Raw genomic sequence first — 22,158 nt, 5'->3', positions numbered from 1 at the left:
TCTTTGAGAGGTAAATAACTTCAAAAAGTCCTTGACTGGAAGATAAAATGTGTGCTTTTATGCATACCAAAGGCCATCTCTAGACTCTTCTCTCATTTATTTTTATGGAATCAATTTCCTTAAGGCTCTGGAGTATGGTATGGTAAAATGAACCAGAACTGTGGTGGCAAGAGGAAAGATAGCAGATTTCCAGAGCCAGACGGCCTATGGTGGGCTAGGAAATCCGGTCCATGCTCCAAGATTCTCCTCCTCACTCCCCATGTGCCAGCTGTGCTGGACTTCTCCCACCAAACTTTCCTGAGACTTGTACCCTCTGAGTCCTTCTTCTGGAAAGCTCTTCCTCATCACTCTTCCTCTGGCTGATTCCTGTACATTCTTCAAATCTCAATGTATATGTCATTCTTCAGGGTCCTTCCCTATTTCACTTCTTTTTTCTTTTCTCCTTCCTGATAGCTGAAATGCAGTTGTGATTACTGGAGTTTGAGCAGCTATTTTGGACCATGAGGTAAAAGTTAAAGCTGTAGATGGCAGAACTGTAAGATAGAAAGAGTGTAGATCCCTCAAGTTGTTGTAAAGTTGCCTACCAGTTCTGAATTTCCCACCTCTGGATTTTTTTTTTTTAATTGAGATAAAATTTATGTAACATAAAATTGTCCATTAACCATTTTAAAGTGTACAATTCAGTGGCACTTAGTATATTCACTAGGTTATGAAATGATCACATCTATCTAGTTCCAAGATATATTAATCACCCCAAAAGGAAACACCATACCCGTTAAGCAGTCACGCTCCATTCCCTCCTTCCCTCAGTCACTGGAAACCATGAGTCTGCTTTCAGTCTCTATGGATTTGCCTATTATGGACATTTCATATACATAGAATCATAGTATATGTGACCATTTGTGTCTGGTTTCTTTCATTTAGCGTAATGTTTTTGAGATTCATGCACATCGGATGGATTATGTATCAGTATTCTGTTCCTTTTAATGGATGAATAATAGTTCCTTGTATGTACATACCACATTTGTTTATCTGTTCATCTGTTAATGGACATTTGGGTTGTTTCCACTTTTTGACTACTGTGAATAGTGTTGCTGTAGATGTTTGTGTACAAGTATCTCTAGATTTCTTTTACACAAAACAGGAGTACATTTCTGTCTATTTAACCCATTGTTGTTTGGAGTTTTGTCATTCTCAACTGTTCATACTTTTAGCTGATACAAGGGATCTAGCAATTACAATTTTAAAAAACTGTATTTCCTCCTTTCTATCCTGTCTAGAAGTAGAGAATATTAAGAAGCAGAAAGATCTATGTTATCATTTTCTCTCCACCAACATTTCCTGTGTTTCTTTGGGCCTCAGCACCTTTATCTATAAAATAGGGATAAACAGCCCCTTGAAAGCAGAGGTCTAAACCAGATAATCTCTCCTGGTCTCTTGTGTTTGATTCTTCAAAGTATGTTTTGAAAGGGCTAGGGGTTACAGGAAACAGCATGAAACCCATTGAAATGTCATGTCACTTTCTTTGGAACACTTTCCCAGTTTCATCCCCTTCCATTGTCCTTGAGCTGGATTTTTTGCTTTCATCTCCCTGCCCTGTCACACTTCTAAAGCTGCATTTTTCTCAGTCCATCTTAAATGTGTTGTATACATATCTGTTTTCTTGGTAGAGCCTACAGTCCTTGAAAATAAGTCCTTTAAATGCAGTCTGCTCTTCCACACAAAGCAACACATAAAAGCCAAGCACAGCAACAACATATATTCTGGGCGTTTCTTCTCACCCAACTCCTTATCAGTCCCCAGGCCTTCTGATCTCTTGGGCCTTGGTATCTATGTTTTGGTATCTCTTCCAGTTCTCCCTGATGAAGATATTATTCTTTCAATTGCCAGTCTTGTCCCTACCCAATTCCATCTGATCATGTGAGCCACAGCTATGGCTTAGAGCCGGCCATACTCTAGGCTGTTGCCTTGGACCATGAAACTCTCAACTGCTGGTTCAGTCCCTGACCCCAGTGGAAAGGAGTTCAGGAAGGTTCTAAGTCATAGGTGCTCAGAAAATACTTGTTGAAGGAATTTTTAAAAGAAAGAAAGACCTCAGTTGATCTAAGTTTTGTTTTGTTTTACCAAGGAATAAAACCTAGAGGCAAAGCCCAATCCTGGTCCTTGTGGTAATCTGGGTTGAAGATGAGTAAAACAATTAGAATTCTTTTTTTTTTTTTTTTTTTTAGAATTCTTTAGCGTAAGTCTGAAGATGTATTTCTAGTTCCTCTATTTCTCTCTAAACTAACCATCTCTCCCTTCCCCCGAAACGAGTCAATTCTTGGCATATACAAAAGATATATTAAATGAATTAAACTTGGAAACTTTTAAAAGTTAGTAATAGGGTATATGCAAAGTAGTGGGATCGCTGGGTCATATGGTAGATCTATTTTTAGTTTTTTAAGGAACCTCCATACTGTTCTCTATAGTGACTGTATCAATTTACATTCCCACCAACAGTGCAAGAGGGTTCCCTTTTCTCCGCACCCTCTCCAGCATTTATTGTTTGTAGATTTTTTTGATGATGGCCATTCTGACCAGTGTGAGCTGATACCTTATGTGGAATCTAAAAAAAATGTTTCTGATGAACCCAGGGGCAGGACACGAATAAAGACACAGACGTAGAGAATGGACTTGAGGACCCGGGGAGGGGAAAGGGTAAACTGGGACGAAGTGAGAGAGTAGCATTGACATATATACACTACCAAATGTAAAACAGATAGCTAGTGGGAAGCAGCCGCATAGCACAGGGAGATCAGCTCCGTGCTCTGTGACCACCTAGAGGGGTGAGATAGGGAGGGTGGGAGGGAGACACAAGAGGGAGGGGATATGGGGATATATGTATGTGTATAGCTGATTCACTTTGTTATACAGCAGAAAGCAACACAACATTGTAAAGCAATTATACTCCAATAAAGATGTTAAAAAAAAGTTAATAATAGCTAATGTGTATATTATACAAGTGCTTATCACATGCCAGGCACGATGAAATTTCCTTTATATGGATCTCATTTATTCCTTGCAAAACCCTATGTGGTAGATACTTTAATTATGTTTATTTTATATCTGAGAACACTGAAGCTTCTTGGACAGGCTAAGTAACTTGCCCAAAATCTCATAGCTGATAAGTGAGGAGACCATGGTTTCATTCAGGTCATCTGATTTTAGTCTACACACACAACTACTCTTCTATACCCAAATGAAATTCGAATTTATGCAAGTATTTCCATGCATTCATTCATCCATTCATCAAGCTTGTACTGAGTGTCTCTGCTCAGTCACTTGCTTGGGATAAAGAGATAACTAAGATGGACTTCTATGCAGAGCATAGAAATATGAAGAATTTCAACATTATTTCTGGTACACCTCAATAGTCCCTAATCCTCAGCTTCAATCACAAGATATTTTTTAATGGTGAAATCCTTTTGACACCCTCCATCTCTTTAATAATGAAGTTAATAAGCGTAGTAGGAATACTACTACTTAAATATCCCTACGTGTAGCTGAATAATAGAGCTCAAAGGTATCAGGTCCTAATCCCTAGTATCTGTAAATGTTACTTCATGTAGCAAAGACATTGTAGATGTGATTAAATTAAAATTTTTGAGATGAGGAGATTATTTTGGATTATCCAGGGGGGCCCTAAATGCAATCACAAGTGTTCTTATAAGAGGAATATAGAGGGGGATTTGACTACACATGGAAGAGGGGAAGGCAATATGACCACAGGGGTAGAGACTGAGGTGATGCAGCCATGGGCCAAGGAATTGTGGCAGCCATCAGAAGCTGGAAGAGGCAAGGAATAGATTTTCCCCTGGAACTTCTAGAGAGACACCCTAATTTTGGATTAGTGAAACTGATATCAGATCTCTGGACCTTTTAAGCAATAAGAAACTACACCAACTTAGCATACTTTGCTGCTTTGATGACCTCTGGGATCACTAGACCAGGACAAGTATGAAACACACAAAGTAGAAAATTGAGTTTCAAACAAACAAATTAACTTGCCCAGGGTCACATGGCTAGCAGACAATGGAGCTGAGATTAAAACCTACTTCTGATAAACTTCGGAGTTTTGCAAATCACTTTAAAGTTTATAACCACCTTTATTTAACTATCTTTTTAAAGTTTTCATGGGAACCCAGAGCAGATTTTATTCCTTTTTAAAAATATATATAGATAAGGCAGCTGAGGTTCAGCAAGGTGAAAGGACAGGCCATAAGTCACAATAGAGGAGCTGAGACTGGATTCCAGTTGGGTCTTTGGATTCCCCACCCCTGTACCCACACCCTCTGGCCTGTGATGGGTTCAGATGATGAATGAGGAGGTCCTGTCATGAGCTTCCTGCAAGCCAGGTTGCAGGCACCCCCAGCTTATCAGTCTGACCTTTGGTTTTTCACGACAAACCCCTCTGTGGAGGAAGCTGCCAACAGGAGGCCAAGGCTCTGTATTGTCCTTATTTAGAATTGCTTTCACTTAAAGTGACTGTGCTCTTGCAAAACATGTTTATTCTGGTTTCCTCTCACTCCTGGCTGCTTGACTAGTGAGAGCCCAGAGCACAGCAGCTCCACCTATCAGACCTGGGCCAGGCAGGGCAGGGCCAGAAAGAAAATATAAGACTCCAGAAAGAGGGCACAGGAGGGCCTAATTTCCCTTCCCAAGTTGTGTGCCAGAGAGGATGGACACCGTCTCTTTGGGGTATTGCTGTGGGCCCTGGGGAGAATGGGCCATTCAAAATATACCCCTGCTGAGACTGACCTCAACTTAGAGAGTGCAGAGAACTGAGGGATAGAGCTTTACTTACTTGAAATCCAAACAGTTTTACAGTAACAATAACACTAATAATAATAATGATAGTTCTAATAATATAGCAACTTCCTTTTCTTCAGTACTTACTATCAACCAAGCAAGCTACTAAATCTCTTATGTAGTTTACTTTGTTTAATCCTCAGGATAACCATATTAGATAGGTACTTTTAATAACCTTGCTTAGTAGACAAGGAAACTGAGACTTAGAGTGGTCAAGGTCATATGGCTGGTAAGCCACAGGAACTGAGATTTGAAGCCAGGCCTGTCTGTGTCTAGAGTGTATTCTCTTATGCAACACTCCTCTTTAGGGACCCCCTTTGTAGAAGAGTGAGGTTCACAGAGCAGAGTGACTTGCCCAAGGTCATGCGGTAAATTCCAGCAGAGCTCATTTTCCAGGATTCCAGAACAATGTTCTTTTCAACAGGTTTACCCTTATGTAAACTGTAATTTTAAAAAGAAGAAAAAGCAGTTCAAGACTTCCCACTTGCTGTCATTTGAAAGGCTTGTTCTCCCCTCCCCTTATCCCTTCGAATCCCATTTTCAAGATGTTATTGTCTTTGGGACAGTACATTTCTTCCATGGGCATATCTGGGTATAAGTTGGCAGTGAGAGGAGAAAGAAAGCTCTGGAGTTGAAGGAGAGGGGACCTGCCAAGTTCACTGTAACAGCTTTACATGGAGAACATTTTATGAAACATGTTTCCTGGAGTCATCTTACAGAAGAGTCTCCTCACTCTTCTGGGGAGTATGCCCATTTTACAGTTGACTAAAGTGAAGTTCAGAGGCAGTATGTCATTTGTCCCCAGCCAACAGCTGGTAAAGGGGTAGAGCTGGTCCTCCAACCAGAGTCTTCTGACTGCCTGGTGACAGGGAACAGAAACACTGTACACAAGCTGGGTTTCTGCCAGGCCAGAGAGCCCCCTCCCCAGACATCATTCCACTTTGTTATCGTTTGGAGATGAGAGTATGTTGCCAATTCTGATCTTGCTCTGGAGAGGGAAGGAGAGGGAAAAGGGAAGCTTTTCAAGTGAGTTTTCTTCATAGTAGGGGAAAGGGTGATAGTTGGGGAGGAAAGCAACCCAGAAAACAATAAAATAATTCTTCTCCTCTCAAGTCACTCTCTCATGGGATCTAGAACACATATTTTCAAATAACCTTTTTAAAACGTGTGCCATGCACAGAGGGGTGTAGCCTTCATCCCGGGGACTGGCCCTGTGTTGGGCTGACACAAATGTCAATATCTGCATGGAGAGTGGAGTCAACAATTAAAGGGGGTGGGTGAGTGGATGGGGGCTGGGGGAGGAGGGGCTGGACAGGGCTATAATCCTTTCCTGTCCAGTGGATCAGGAAGTGAAGATTTCTTTAGGGGCCAGCCCGAGTCTGCCCATTGGGTATCTGGTTCCCTTTCCTTTCCCCCATGGTTTCTGTCTTACTCTTGTTCTAATTTTCTTCTGCTTATGATGCCCTTCCAGGAATGTCACAGTTTTTGACAAGGTTCATCTTTGGCCTTTCAAAAGGCGATATGACACCAGTTGAATGAGGATGAAAAAGCTATATTCACAATCTTCTGATTCCCTCTAAGTTTTCTTTTTATCTTCTTTATTCCCTCTAATTTATCTGCCTTGTGGCAAACAGTGTGATCAGCCTCCTCTCCCTAGAGTATGAGGGGAAGCCATGGGCATTTGAAAGTAAGCTTTGATTTTATCATCTATGTAATAGACATGATAATCTTGGCCTTTCCTATCTCATGTGCTATTGAAGATCAAAGAAACATGGAAAATATAAAAACTCTAGGACTTCCCTGGTGGCGCAGTGGTTAAGAATCCGCCTGCCAATGCAGGGGACATGGGTTCGAGCCCTGGTCCGGGAAGATCCCGCATGCCACAGAGCAGCTAAGCCCGTGTGCCACAACTACTGAGCCTGCGCTCTAGAGCCCGTGAGCCACACTACTGAACCCGCATGCCACAACTACTGAAGCCCATGCACCTAGAGCCCAGGCTCTGCAACAAGAGAAACCACCGCAGTGAAAAGCCTGCGCACCGCAACGAAGAGTAGCCCCCGCTCGCTGGAACTAGAGAAAGCCCACACGCGGCAACGAAGACCCAATGCAACCAAAAATAAATAAATAAATAAATTTAAAAAAATAAAATAAACTCTCTAGAGTTTATTTTAGAGTTTATTTAGAGTTTAAAGTGCTAGAAAAAGTGCTAAAATATGGGCAGACTATGATCTGCAGATTTCCCTCCCCTAATGGAAAAAAGTCCTAAGTAGTCATTAATTTCGTAAATTGTTGGTACCCAGGATCTCCTCTCTGCTTCTTCGAGGAGACTACAAAGGATAGATGTGTGGGCAGTGAGGGTGGGGGTAATGGGTAGGAAGGTGCTTCCGAGGTTGACCTGATTTTCAGGTCCCAGAGCTGCCATTTGCTAGCTGTTTGTGCTAAGCAAAGCACTAACTCTTTTCAAGGTCCAGTTTCCCAATCTGTAAAGTGGGACTACAATGCCCACCTCACAGGGTTTTTGTGAAACTTAATAAGAAACAAACATGGCTGCCAAATACTGAGCACTTGGTTTGTATCAGCTACTTGAATTAATGACCTCAGCACTCACAGTGTCTTGGAAACCTATGCTTCATTAGACTATCTTTAGATTAAGGGGATCTGAAGCTCAGAGATGTTCAGCAATTCACCGAGAATCATAAAGGGAGTAGAAGAGCTAGAATTCTAACAGATCTGTTTATTCCAAAATCTGGTAACGTCTCACTACCTCACTTTGACTTTGAGGGTCTATGTGGAAATACTTTATAAACAGTAATACGGTGTGGAGAGCCACTTGCTTCATGAGCAAACACTTACTAAGAATCTATTTTGTTGAGAACCTGGGACACAGCGTAAGGACAGAGGCCATGGATTGAGTATTGCCTTTCTTTGGGCTTCAGTTTTCCTGTCTGTAGAATAAGAGAAGAATCTCTTAGATCATCTTTAAAGTACCATTTTGCCTAGCTCTGACTTTCTAAAAGTATATATCAAAAGGATTTTGAAAAAGTAATGAGTCAAATTGAAGATGGGGAGGAGAGAACAGATGTTCATCCATGACTAAGATATGCCATGTACCGTGCGCCTGATAGTCTCCAAAGGCGGCTGCCCCCAGTTCCTTCCCTCTCTGTACATGCATTCTGCTCCTCACATCAAGAGGTGAAGTCCACTTCTATCTTCTCCTTGAATCTAGTCTGGCTTCAGTGACTTACTTGGCCAACAGAAGACAGCAGAAATGATGATCTGGGACTGCCAGGAAAAGGTCACGAGATGCTTTGGTAGTGCTGGTTCTAGGGATGCTCCCTCTTGGAACCCAGCCCTGTTGCTGTGCTGTTGTTTGTGTTCCTGTTCCATGTCACATGGAAAGCACATGTTTAGGTGTTTTAATCAACAGGCCTTAGCTGAGCTCCCAGGTGACAGCAACTGCCAGCCTTGTGAGTGCGCCATCTTGGACGTCCAGTCCAGTTGAACCTTCAGATGACTCTAGCCCCAGCCAACATCTGACTACAACTCATGAGAGGCTCTAAGCAAAAACTACCTGGCCAAGCTCAGGCAACTCAGAGAACTGTAAGATATCATCACAAGTTTTTGTTTTAAGCTATTAAATTCGGGGTGGTTTGATAGGCAGCAGTAGATAATTGAAACACATTATTTAATTGCCACAATAAGACTTGAAATTTTAGCCCTGTTTTATGGGAAGGACATCTGAAGTTCAGAGAGATTAAGTTAATTGTCTAAGGTCATGTAGAATGTGGCAAAGCTTTGGTCAGAAAGGAAATCCATTTGATTTCAAATCCTGCATTTTAAACTTCATTACCAAAGGATCTCTTTTTCCTTTAGTCATTTATTAGCAAAACCATTAAGTTGAAGTAGACAACTGAACCTAGATACTGCTTATATATAATAAGATTTGGGGGAAATTATAAAATAATAACTCTAATTTTCCTTTATTGGGTATTAATTATCTACCATATTTTAATGACATTTGGTTATGGCTTATAAAACTAGAATTATTCTTCCCACGTTTCAATGCTAGTTTGGCCAAATTGCTGGCCAAAACCTTTGTGAAATACCTACACATCAAAGTGCAGGCTCCCTTTCTCTCTCCCCAGTTTGCTCAGCCCTGTCTGCAACTTTGCAAATATGTCTGCCACCTGCCACCTCGATTGCCCTGGAAACCTGGCCATTTATTCAAAGCTCATTCAGAAAATGATAAGTGAGTATTGATTTTGGGAAGGCACCATGCTTGGTACTGGGGACCACCAAGTACCGCCGTGCTTGGAATCTGGGATTCAGATTACAGACAGATACACAGACAGACAAATAATCACACAGCCCTAACCCAGCGTCAGGATGGGGTGGAGCAGCGCTAGAGTTATTTATGGGTCCTTCACTCCCCTCTGCTCACATTCAGCCTTCACTGAGCTACTTGTAAGTCCCTGAACATGTTGTCCTGTTTCTTAGCCCTGGCTTTACTCATGCTGGTTTTTTCTGCCCTTCTTCACCTCACAAGCCTCCATGCAGTTTTATTACCTCGATTGGCAAACTTAGCAAATGGCTGCGCAATTGTCTGCTACTCTATCTCTCCGTTTAACTGAGTTCCTTCAAAGCAGGGATTGTCTTTTGTCTTTTTCCATTTGTGTTTTCCCTGCCTTTTTAAAAACAGATCAAGTTTATAACATCTAATGACCATCAATAAAAACAATAAAACTAAGTTAATGAATACAGACATTTTTCAATCAAGTGTCACCCTCAGCACTCAATTTACTTCTGCACTTTGTTTTGGTTGCTTGGTTTGAAAAACCCAAATTGCCCTGATGAGCGGTTGTCAGAGTTTTTAAAGAGCGAGCTTCCTAATCTCGGGGGAGTGGAGTTCACAGAGGGGACAGCAAATTCTCATTCAGAATGTTGCACAAAGACAGCTCAACCTGGCAGCATGTGACATCATTGGGTAACAAACATGCAATCAAAGAAATAAACAAGGTAAGTATAGATTGTGTTCCATGCCAAAGAGGATGAAAAGAGGGTGATGTTTCAGAGAGTAACTGGAGCACAGAAAGGAAAGGGGGACTTTAGGTAGGAGCTGGGGAAAGCCTCTTTGAAGAGGGGAAGTTTGAGGAGATAACTGAAGAGTGAGACTAATCCAGGTATCCAAACAGCAGAAGGAAGAACATTCTGGGCAGGTAAGAGTAAGTGCAAAGGCCCTAGAACAGGAAGAAGCCTGGGATTGACTCTGCACCTTCCTTTTAGGAAACCACATCAGAGATTTCAGATACACCTAGATATTCCCAGTGGTCCCTTATAGATGCCTGACCTCTTTTCTCAAACACAGTGTCACGAGCAAACTTGGGAGGCACTGGATAGCTGAGAAGTAGAGCAGGAATGTGACAGCTGGTTATTGACAGGCCATAATGATGTCCCAGCAACACTCTGGCTTCAAGTCCAAGAGTCCTAACCACAGTATCATGCCACTCCACAGCCAGAAGGTAGAGTCGTTCCTAAAACCCAACCTTCTTCCACCAGAAACCAGGGACTTGGTGCCAGGGCAGGATTTATGACCTAGTAACTGAGGACAGAAATAATTGGTCACATTAGTGACTGGCAGTCCCGGGCCGGGCTCCACTCTGGAGGGGCAGCGTGGATTGAAATAGCTGAGGAAAGTTTACTTTTCTCAGCCCAGGTGCTCTACTGTGGCCAATGCAGCCCTAATGAGCTCTGCATATTCAGGACACAAATAATTGATGGTCCAATTTAAAGTGCGCAGAGGCCACATTTCTTTCCAGGCTCTGAAGGGAAAACACCAGCTGAGGAAGAATGAAGAATCGCCTGTTCTAAGTTATTTTCCTTCTGTGGTCATTCGATCCCCACGAAGACTGCCTACCCAGTCAAGGGCCTGGAGGAAGGAGGCAATTACCCAGAGAAGTCAAGCAAAAAGGAAAGGACAAAGGAAAATCGTGCGCCAGGGACGAGGTCCTGGGCTCCATGCTGGAATGGATACAGCCTTTAACATACCCTGCTTCGCACAGAAGCTTGAGTTAAGGCCTTGGACTTTGGGGTCAGACAGATCTAGATATGAAAATGAATTCAGCTACCTTTTATATGGGGGATCTAGGCAAGATTTAACTGCTCTGTGACTCAGTTTACTCATTTGCTAAATGGGGATTAAGATCACAGACTTTGGGGCAATCAGACTTGGATTTCCAATCCAGCTCTGCCACTGACTGTGTCATAAAGGGCCAAACTCCCATGTTATCCAAACTCCCATGTTAGTTTCTTTATTTCTACAAAGGAAGTGAGTAAGTAGTTACTTTGGAGTTCTGTTGGGAGGACTGCTTGAGACAAGACATAAAATGAATGTGCTCAGTGCTGGGGAGGATCATTGTTAAATTACTACTTACCACTCGTTAAGCTCTAGGACAGTGGTTCTCAAAGAGTGGTCCCTGGACCAGCAGCATTAGCCTCACCTGGGGACTTGTTAGAAATGCAAATTCTGAGGTCCTACCCCAGACCCACTAAATCAGAAACTTCGGGGGTGAGCCCAGCCTGCTGTGTTTTATCAAGTCTTCCAGAAGATTCTGGTGCATGCTCATGTCTAAGAATCTCTGCTCTCCATGGTAATCCAGAATGCACCTGAGACATTTCAGTTCTGTAGCTATCTCTGACTCCTAAATGCTGTAATCCTTCCAAATGAGCTCTCTGCTCATTCCTTTCTGCCCCCAAACAGGGAAGAAATACTTTATTACTCAGGATAAAGTAATTATTCTCTCATATGAGATAACGTATTTTACATGCTTACTATATTCCAGGTATGCTGATAACAGTTTCACACAGATTATTGTAATTTATCTCTTTAATCACCCTCTATGTTAGCTATTATCTTTGTTTTGCAGATAAAGGAACTGAAGGTCTGTGAGGTGAAGAAAACTGCCCAAAGATTTACAATTGGTGAGTGGTGAGGCCAGGATTCAAACCTCAGTAGTCTATGTCTAGAGCAGTCATACTGTCCCTTTATACCAGAATGAAGAACATTTGTGCACAGAGCACAGAGGCTGATAGACCTGTGGGATCATGAGCAATCATCTTAACTTCTCAGGTTCCTCATTATGTAGAGGGGTCGATAGGGGATTCCTTACTGAGGCTTGATGGATTCAAGGAGCTTAAATATGGTTCATCATACCCCGTACCCCTCTCCAATCCCCCTGCAAATTGTAAAATGTCTTTGGGGAGAACATATTTTTTTCTTTTTTTTATTGAAGTATAATTGATTTACAATGTTGCATTAGTTTCTGGTGTACAGCAAAGTGATTCATATATATATATAAATTCCTTTTTGTATTCTTTTCCATTATGGTTTAGTACAGGATATTGAATATAGTCCCCTGTGCTATACAGTAGGACCTTGTTGTTTATCCATTCTGTATATAATAGTGTACATCTGCTAGTCCCAAACTCCCAGTCCAACCCTCCCCGGTCCCCCTCCCCTTTGGCAACCAAAAGCCTGTTCTCTTTGTCTGTGAGTCTGTTATTGTTGCATAAATAGGTTCATTTGTGTCATATTTTAGATTCCACATATAAGTGATATCATATGGTATTTGTCTTTCTCTTTCTGACTTAACTTCGCTTAGTATGATAATCTCTAGGTCCATCCATGTAGCTGCAGATGGCATTATTTCATTCTTTTTTATGGCTGAGTAGTATGCCATTGTGTATATGTGTATATATATATATATATATATATATATATATATATATATATATATACACACACACACACACACACACACCACATCTTCTTTATCCATTCATCTGTCGATGGACATTTAGGTCCTTTCCACGTCTTGGCTACTGTGAATAGTGCTGCTAGAGTTTTGTCTGGATATATGCCCAGGAGTGGGATTGCTGGATCATATGGCAACTCTGATTTTAGTTTTTTGAGGAATCTCCGTACTAGGGGAGAACATATTTCTGATTCATTGAGATATTCTTTCTACTGCTCTCCACTCATCTCTAACCTCTGCCTTCCCACCTGAAATATAGGTATTCAATACCTATAAATATAACTGCCTACCTTTTATGTGCCACACATTGAATTTGAGGACAATTTAACAAATAAGTGCCCTTCCTCATTCGCTGCCGATCATCTGATAGGCACTCCATCTGGGTGCACATTTTCTTTGACACACCATGGATCCTATGTGTGTGTGTGTGTGTGTTTGTATGCACTTAACAGAATAATCCACAGTACCCCATAATATGAAGAGACCTATAGGAGGAGAGAGGGAACAGGAAAGAAAAACCTGAGCTAATCTCTCTATAGGCAACTAACTGCAGTTTTGTGGTTATTTGGGGCACTTGATTACTGTGCAAAGAACCTGGCCTCTGGGGAAACAAGCCTCACACATACTGATCTCCATCTTGAACCCCTTTGACAGGAGCAGAATGTTTCAGGTGCAGATTCTAGAAGACTTAAAAGCAGGTCTGTTTTTAAACACACTGCATATTGAACTTTCTCCTCTGTGGCAGGCAGGCCAAGTAGTGGCTTTTGAAGCTTTTAAAGGCTCACTGGCCCTTCAAAAATGGCTGTTGTGGACCTATGGTTTTAGAAGCTTTTTAAAAGCCTTGTGGGCTTATTTTTAGAGCAAACCTTAACCTTGTAAAACTTCTTAAAGGAACCACGGAGGGTCCCATTGCTAGAGCCTCCAGGGAGCTGCTCCCAAGGTTTCCAGCATAACCTTTCCTTGTGCTTGATGTGAGTACCAGGCTGTCAGATGAGCCTGGAGTTAGCTGCCCCTTGAGAGGGTGTGTCCTAGGAGCCAGGAGACCTGAGACCTGGGCCATAGGTGAGTCATCCAGGGAGGCAGAGTTTTCTCCCAGTGAGTGGAAACCCTAGAATCACAGACTCACAGAATCTCAAAGACTCCTCTGAACGAAAAGAACCTTAAAAGTCATCCAGTCAGCTCTGATCTGATGCTTGAACCTCCCCTCAAACACACGTATAAAGAGGTGGTTCCACCTCTGTTTGCACACCTTCTGCTACGAGAAGATCATTGTCTGGGCACTTATCATTCAACACATTTGTAATTGAGTACACCTTACGTTCCTGACACTGTGAAAAGTGCCGGGGATGCAACAGTGAATAAAAAATTAATCTCAATACAGACTGAACATTAGTGGAAAAGAGAGATGTGGATGAAATGATCACATCCATACATAACTGCAAATGAAAAGTATCATTAAAAAAAATCTCAGGGATCCATAAAAGCTTCTGACCAGACCTGATGTGGTCTGAGGGATCAGGGAAAGTTTGATGAAGAAGCAACCTTTGAACCAGGACCTGAAGGATGAGTGAATGTTAGCAAGGCAAGAGGAGGTTGGGGGAGGGCACAGAGGACTGAGGGAACATCTCTGAGAGGCTTTCAGGCAGGTGGGAGTGCAGTATTTAAGAAGAAATGAAAACACTCCAGGTGTGTAACATAAAGGGGAAAGACCTGGTTTGAGGCTGGGGGCACGCAGTGTGTAGGGCATGCATGGCCTTGCTGTTTTGTTGAGGATTTTTATCTTTAACCTGAGAGAAGTTGGAAGCCTCTAATTCATTTTAAACAAAGGCTAGGCAACTCACACCAGAGCTGCAAATTCTTTCTCATTTGCTAAGTGTAGTGGTCTAAAATATGTCCATCATTCTCCTCTCTTCAAAAGGTGAAGCCTAATTTCCCTCCCTTGAAAGTAGGGCAGTCTTATTCTAATTAATGAAATGTGGCAGAAGTGATTCAATGTGACTTCTGAGGCTAGGATAGCTTCCGTGGCGTGCTCTGTCTCTCAGATTGCTTGCTTTGGGGGAACTCAGTCACCGTGCTGTAAGGACACTCAAGCAACCTATGGAGAGGTCTACATGGAGAGGATCTATAACCAGCACCAAGTTGCCAGCCATGGCAATTGGAAACATATCCTCCAGCCCCAGTCAAACCTGTAGATAGCTGTAGCCCCAGCTGACATCTTGACTGTCACCTCATGACAGAGCCTGAACCACCTAGATAAGCTGGTCCTTAATTCCTGGCCCACAGAAACTGTGAGATAATAAGTTTCAAATTATTGACTTTGGGTCATTTGTTAAGCAGTAATAGCTATCTAATTCTGTAAGGCATTTCAAGGTATGGAGAGGAGAGCAGGGACTTTGGGGTTAGAGAGACTTGTATTTGAAGTCCAACTCTCTAACTCTCCAACTTCCAGGTTGTTGGAGTGAAGGCGTGTTACATTACCTCCTGGAGCTCCCATGTTCTATCTGTAACATGACATGAGGTCCCATGATATAGGACCATACAGTCATTCTAAGTTTCCTTGCCCTCTCCCGTTTCATATCCAATTGAGACATGCCACCCTCAAAGCTGAGAAGATTAAAAACAAAATATTGTATTGTCAATAGGCACTGCAGAGTGTGGGTTATCATGATTCCCCTGGAATGAGAGGGCTTGAGAATTGTCTGAAGTTGCCTTAGGCCAGGTTTCATTAAAGCACTACAGATTTTCAAGTCTATTCCCAGTTGGGTCAATGAGTTTAATGAGTCCATCTCCTGTGGTGGTAACAGAATTGCCTTTTATTTATTTGAAATTTACCTCCTCATCATTGCATGTCTTATTTTCTTTGTTTGCAATGCAATAAGGAAATAGATTACTAACATCAGATGTGGGCATATGACTTGTTTTAGCTGATGGAACAAAAGTGGGAGTGATTTAGGCCAAGACCAAGCAGAAATATTAAGAGCCATTGCAAATTTCAGCCATGTCTTTTTTCCCCTCTGCCATAAGAATGGCATGTCCCTTCGGCTTGGATCATGGAATGCAGAAGACATGCAGAGCAGAGCACAGCCACCCTGCAGTGTCCTCTGACAGTAACCTAAGAGAGAAATGAACCTTTGAGAAATTATTCATCTGAGACCCTCTCCCTTGAGTAGGCCTTTAAGGAGTGAGGGTAGGAAGGAGAGGGGGGCAGTCATTGGGTGATTCCCAGATTTTTTTTTTTTTTTTACAACCAGGGAGATGGCTTTTAGACCTTTCAATAAGAGTAGGAACCTTGGAGGAGATGGTGGGTGGGGAATGGTGGCTTATTGGGCTTTGAACATGCCAAGTTGAGGTGCGTAGGGGAGAAGTCCAGTAGACAATAGGATAAACTAGTTTGAATTAGGAAGGAGATCTGGACAGGAGTTATAGATTGGTGTTCATCTACCCATGGAGCTACTTGAAGCCTTGAAAGTCAGTGAAATCCCGGAGAGATCAGAAGCATAAGAGAAGGAAGGAAATGAATGCTAAGGCACACCATGAGAGGAAGTGGTGGAGGAAGAGGAGCAGGGTTAGGGGAGGGGTGGAGTCTAGGAAGGACAGGAGAAGGAAATGAGAGATATATAGGCTACAAAGGAAAGTGAACTAAACCACTGGCACCAGAATTCCTCTTGGGAAAAGAATTGTCTTTTTTTTTTCTTTCAAAGTCATCAATTTACATGAGCTTCAAAAGTCCTGTGAGGTGTATTTAGAGGAGAGCACATATATTCATCCTCAATATCCAGTGAGGAAACTAAGATTCAGAAGGATACATTCTTTGCCCAGAGGTCTTTTGTTTGTTTGTTTGTTTGTTTTAATTTTTAATTGTGGGAAAAAATAACAAAATTTACCATCTTAACCATTTCTAAGTGTACAGTTCAGTAATGTTAAATATACTCACATTGCTGTGCAGCCCATCTCCAGAAAGTTTTCATCTTGTGAGACTGAAACTTGGTACTCATTAATCAACTCCTCCCAATTTCCCCCTTCCCTCCAGCTTCTGGCAACCACCATTCTACTTTCTGTTTCTATGAATTTGACTACTCTAGATATTTCATGTAAGTGGAATCATACAGTATTTGTCTTCTTGTGACTGGCTTATTTTATTAGCATAATGTTCCCAAGTCTCGTCCCTGTTGTAGCATGTGTTGGAATTGCCTTCCCTTTTAAGGTTGAATAATATTGCATTGTGTTCATATACCAGATGTTGTTTATCCACTCATCTGTCGATGGCTACTTGGGTCGCTTCCACCTCTTGGCATTGTGAATAGTGCTGCTATAAAGATGGGTTTTGAGACATGTAGGAGAGATGGGGAATCTTAGGAGCATAGTATGAAGATGACAGAAGGGATGTCATTACTGCTCTGTATGAGAAAATGAGGGAAGCTTAGCTCCTGAAAGGGATGGGCAGAGAAGAGAAGATTGGGACCAGGGAGGAGAGATAGAAAGAGATGATCCGGGGAGATGAGGTGAAGTAGGGAACACCTGGGGTGAGGGGCCAGTGAAGAATTCCCAGTGTTGTGTAGTCAAAGATCAGAGATGTCTAGCGTTCAGTATAAAGTGGTTACAGTTATTGTTTTACCCCATCCCCACTACTCAACACATTTGGGGAAAATCTCCTACACATTCACACAAAGGCTCTGTGTGAGTTGCTTTTTAGTGGAAACTGAGAAAGGGACTCAGTTTCCAATCTGGTTTGATATAGGTCAGACAGAGCGAGTGAGCAAAGGAGGGCAAAAGAAGCTATAAACTGTCTTATGCAGGGAAATAACAATTATTCCAGAGTTACCAAAGGTGACTCTCAGAGAGTGAGCTCCCTGGGAATTCACAGACAATTTGGGGAGGAATTTGGACTTCCATAGAATGTGCACTAGGTATTTGGACTTCCATGGAACATAGCTAGGAGCTTGGAGGCAATCTTATGTCGGACAGTGCTTCTTAAACGTTAATGTGTCTCCAAACCACCGAGGGTCTTGATGAAATGTAGGTTTTGATTTGGTCAATTTGGAGTGGGGTCTGGGATTCTGCATTTCAGACAAGCTCAAGTTCATGGGTGATGGTGATGCTGCTGGTCTGTGAACCACACCTTGAGTCATAGGGCTTTGGATCTCAAAGGGATGGAAAATTCCTTTTGGCGTTGTAGTGCCTCTTTCTCTCTCTCTCCTTCTTTCTGTCTCTCTTTGTCTCTCTGTCTTTGTCTCTCTCTCTCCTATCATCATCTTCTTCTTCTTCATCATCCGCATCATCATCTTCTTCTTCACCATCAGCATCATCATCATCATCTTCATCCTCCTCTCCCAGAGCTCCTGAGAAAACAGGGCTCTCCTGTCCTCTGGTGACAGGGAAAGCTGTCAAGGAGCCACTGCTGCCTTGTTAGCCCTTCACCTCAGTCCCTGCTCTGTCCCCACTCAGGCGGTGTGGAGGTCACACCAGGGTACACTCAGAGGTCCCTTCTGCCTGCTTTGGCCCAGGCTATTAGAACAACAATTTGCAGGGGAGAAACCAAAGACTCTTTCTCCGTCATTGGCCTCAGAACTCCCTCTCTCAGAAAGAGGAAAAGAGGTGGAGAAAAAGTTTTAAATGGTATTTTTCTTGAGAAAGGTCGCTCTGGGGAGCCAAGCATGAAATGAGTGTGTGATTGGGAGAGGGCTGTGTGGTAAACTCCCTTGTTTTCCACAGATGTTGCAGGAGTCCGAGCCAGAGTTCAGGCAAAATGTTTTCCCGCAGATCCACCCCTGCCCCAGAGGCTGTGAGGAAGTTGGCAAACGACATTCAGATCTAGTTGGGCTCAGGCAACCTCACAGAAACAGGAGAACTCACAGAATCTGAGGGGAAATGGTGGCTGGAGAACATCTAACAAGAAAAGAGGAGAGAAAGAGGAGGGAAACCCCACTGAATGGTGCATCTCCCGTGGGCAGAGCCCTGTGCTAGAAGCTTCCAGTACCTACCTTAGGTGTTTAAGGAACCCCCATGCTTTCTCATCAGGTGCTTCTTTTGCTGGGAAGGCTTCCTGCCTCAGAGGCAACCCAACTCACTCAGGAGCATGCACTGTGGAAATAATCTCGGGTAGCCTCGGCCTGCAGTGGCTTGAAGCAGGATTCCGGTTCCCTGGCCAGAGATTGAAGTCAGGCTGCGGCAGTGAGAGCGCTGAATCCTAGCCATGAGACCACCGGGGACCAGTGGCCGGTGACAAGGCACCTGGCCCGTCAGCTGTGTAGAAATGAGTTTCCACAAAGAGATGGAAAGTAGTGAAACAAAGTGTCTATTAGGAGGAAAAAGAGTACATGTGAATAGGCACACATGGGTGGACTCAGAGAGATTTGTGCCTTCAAGGTAGTTTGAATCACTTATATGGGGCATTTCTTCTGGCTAATCATCTTGCTTTGCCTGGCTCTGAGTCCATATTTGGCTTATCTCAGTGTCCTGCCATGTGCGTGCACACATCTCTTAGCCAAGACGGATTCTAGCGAAGAGGGCTATGGGTAGGTTGACATCACCTACTATGGGGTGGTGCCCCCTCCCTTTTGACCTCTGAGGAGCCTTTCTACACACGTGTAGTCGGGAAGGTCTCCTTGACCTTGAGAACGAGGAATATGTGGTCTCTTTATCTTTTATCTGGGCAGGGCTCGGTTTCTCCTCCCTCTTGCTGTTGTCTTCATCTTGAAGTACCTGTCCACAGGGGACGAACTCTAGCTGTTCAGCCTGGGGCCCATCTATCTCCTGCCTCAGAAAGACTGCCCCTTACCTGGAGCTAAAATCTGCTTTTCTCATCCATGCTGAGGACTTCTTTTTTTTTTTTTTTTTTTTTTAAAGAAAGGTTGTGACCAAATTAAAGGTTGTTGACCAAATTATTATTTTTTTTTTAAATTTATTTTTATTTATGGCTGTGTTGGGTCTTCGTTTCTGCGCGAGGGCTTTCTCCATTTGCGGCAAGTGGGGGCCACTCTTCATCGCGGCGCGCGGGCCTCTCACGGTCGCGGCCTCTCTTGTTGCGGAGCACGGGCTCCAGACGCAGGCTCAGTAGCCGTGGCTCACGGGCCCAGCTACTCCGCGGCATGCGGGATCCTCCCAGATCAGGGCTCGAACCCGTGTCCCCCGCACTGGCAGGCAGACTCTCAACCACTGCGCCACAAGGGAAGCCCCTGAGGACTTCTTTTGTGCTGACGCTGCCCTCCAAAGCCACAGTGAGCAAGGACACCCCCAAATCTCTGCCATGCATCCTGCAGTCAACAGAGCACGTCCCAGTCACATCCGTCAGCCCGTCTGATCCTCAGAGCTTCCTGGAAGAAAGCAGGGGGGCAGTTCTTCTTCCACGGTTTCAGATAAGAAAGAGGAAAACTTGAGATGCTTTTTGTGCTCATGGGAGAGGTTGAGAGCACAGGCGCTAGAGTCTGGCCGCCTGGGTCCGTCACAGCCCAGCCGCTATTGGCTGTGTGTCTTTAAGATGGGCTCCTTGACCGCTCTAAGCCTGAGTTTCCTCTTCTGTAAAATGGGCATAACGATATTACATACTGGAGGTCGTTGTGGTGAAGACTAAAAAGCAGAAGTCCAGTACTTAACCTTGGGTTTATAGGAACGTCCCTTCAGTTCTTGAGGAGGGAGCGGAGAAGAAGATGGAGGTTAAGTGACTCTCCCAAGCCCAGAAAATGGTGGCACCAGATCTAGAAATCAGTATTTCTGAGGCTAAATTCAATACTTTTCCACTGTATTCAATATCTTGCATTCCCAGGCCCACCAAAGACTGAAACCCGCCCCTGACCCTCACCTTGGCAGCCTGGCCCTGCACTGAGCTGTTCACGATCGGTGGTCACTCGCTGAATGGGGGTTGGGATGCCCTCCTTCCCCTGACCCCAAAAGCCTGAAAGGGCTGTGTCAGCCCTTCCGACCTTGAAGTTAGACACTGCCCTTTCCCCTTCAGCCTCTTTTCAAATACAAACACCCTCGCAGGGTGGAGGGAATGGAGGGAACCTCCCTCTGCCGAAAGCCTGTCCTGGTCCAGTCACTCCACAGATGCTGACCCGCTGCCCGTTCACAACCATTGTGCAAGTGGTGTTATTTCCCGTGTCACATGTGAAGAGAGAAAAGCCCAGAGAGGTTAAGCAACTTGCCTGAGGCCACACACTAGCACTGATGGCACAAGGAACCGCGAGGCCCAGTGACAGTGTCTGTGCTCATAACCTCTAGGGTATAGACCCCAACCTGGTGCTCCTTCTGTCTCCTAAGAGGAGGGGAAGATGAATAGTTCTAGAAGGCTCCCCCGCACAGGATGCTTTCTAGCTTGTGTCGCCCTCCCTTGCTCACTCTCTCTAGTCTGTTCCATATCAACCCAGACAGAAAACATAATCCCTTCCTCAGTTTCCACCAAAAGAAGAATACTTTATCTCATCTGATCCTCCAGCAGCACTTGGAGGGGCGTCATTAGTGCCCTTAGTTTGACAGCAGATGAACCTCAGAGAGGTGAAGTAACTTGCCCAGAGGACATAGATCTGTTAAATAGGGGCTCAGCTAGTGCTTCCTATACAACCCCACCTCCAAGCTGGCAGGCAGCGTCGAACACCCTAGGGGGCCTTCATCAGATTCTTTCAGGATGTCACAACAGGCACTTGGGGTTGGGCAGGCCCTAAGTCTAGCCCCTCCAGAAACAAGCCTCATTCGCCAGGGCGGGGAGGACATCGGGGAGCCATAGGAGGTGATGAGGGGGCTGTCCAGCAAAGCAGGCGGAGCAGGTTTCCAGAGAGTTTGGGGTGGGAATGAGCGAAAGGTCCAGGCAGGCTCTCAGGTCAGGAGTTTCAGCTGTTTTCCAGAGAGTGAGTCTGGGCCACTGAGGATCTGTGGAATCCAGCCATGGGATTGGGGGGAATCCACAGCATAGGGTCGGGGAGTCAGCAGGAGTGTCCCATTAGGGTCAAACGCTGAGGGTTTACGGATGGAATTAGGCCCCGGGGAGGTAACTGGAGAGGTGGAATATTACACCCACCAGTCAGGAGGGAAGATTTCTGAGGCCACACTGCCTGGGTTCTCACCCTAGTGCTTCCATTTGTTACCTGTGGGACCTTGGCAAGTTACTCACATCCTTTGTATCTCATGTTCCGCATCTAGGATACTAATAGGATCTAAGTCATAAATAGAATTCTTGTGAAGATGAAATAGATGAGAAGAAGCTGCCGGACATCTGTGAACTGGCCCAGCACTAAAAACAAGGTTGTTAGGTGCTGGCCTCGCCCTTGCAGCCAGACTGCAGTGTTCTCTTGCTGAACATAAATCATCTCACAAATGAGACCAAAAAAGGGCTATTTTATATTTTTTCTAAACACTTACAGAAACGGGGTCACCATGCAAACCACAAAAATACCAGACGTCCCCCTTTCCCAGCTAATATGCGTGAGTGACTGCTGCCTCTTTATTAATTACTTCTTTACCCTCTTTCTGTTCTTCCCTCTTTCTAGATAAGATCCACTAAGGTATC

At 43.9% G+C, this 22,158-nt stretch overlaps 1 long non-coding RNA gene across 2 annotated transcripts in view; it reads left to right on the top strand.

Moving 5' to 3' along the window:
• The window catches only part of LOC130707041 (uncharacterized), a 109,435-nt gene that overhangs the window by 72,657 nt on the left and 14,620 nt on the right, over positions 1 to 22,158 (top strand). The window contains exon 3 of one of the 2 annotated variants that reach the window (XR_009007046.1): positions 11,772 to 11,826. The exons of the other annotated variant lie outside the window; for it this stretch is intronic. This is a non-coding gene — a long non-coding RNA (uncharacterized LOC130707041). The remainder of the gene's footprint in view (positions 1 to 11,771; positions 11,827 to 22,158) is intronic. 2 annotated transcript variants of the gene reach the window in all.

Source organism: Balaenoptera acutorostrata, chromosome 1, assembly GCF_949987535.1.
Source record: "Balaenoptera acutorostrata chromosome 1, mBalAcu1.1, whole genome shotgun sequence".
Lineage (NCBI taxonomy): Eukaryota > Metazoa > Chordata > Mammalia > Artiodactyla > Balaenopteridae > Balaenoptera > Balaenoptera acutorostrata.
Note: the sequence above shows the minus strand (reverse complement) of the source record. Positions and strands in the feature narration are given on the sequence as shown.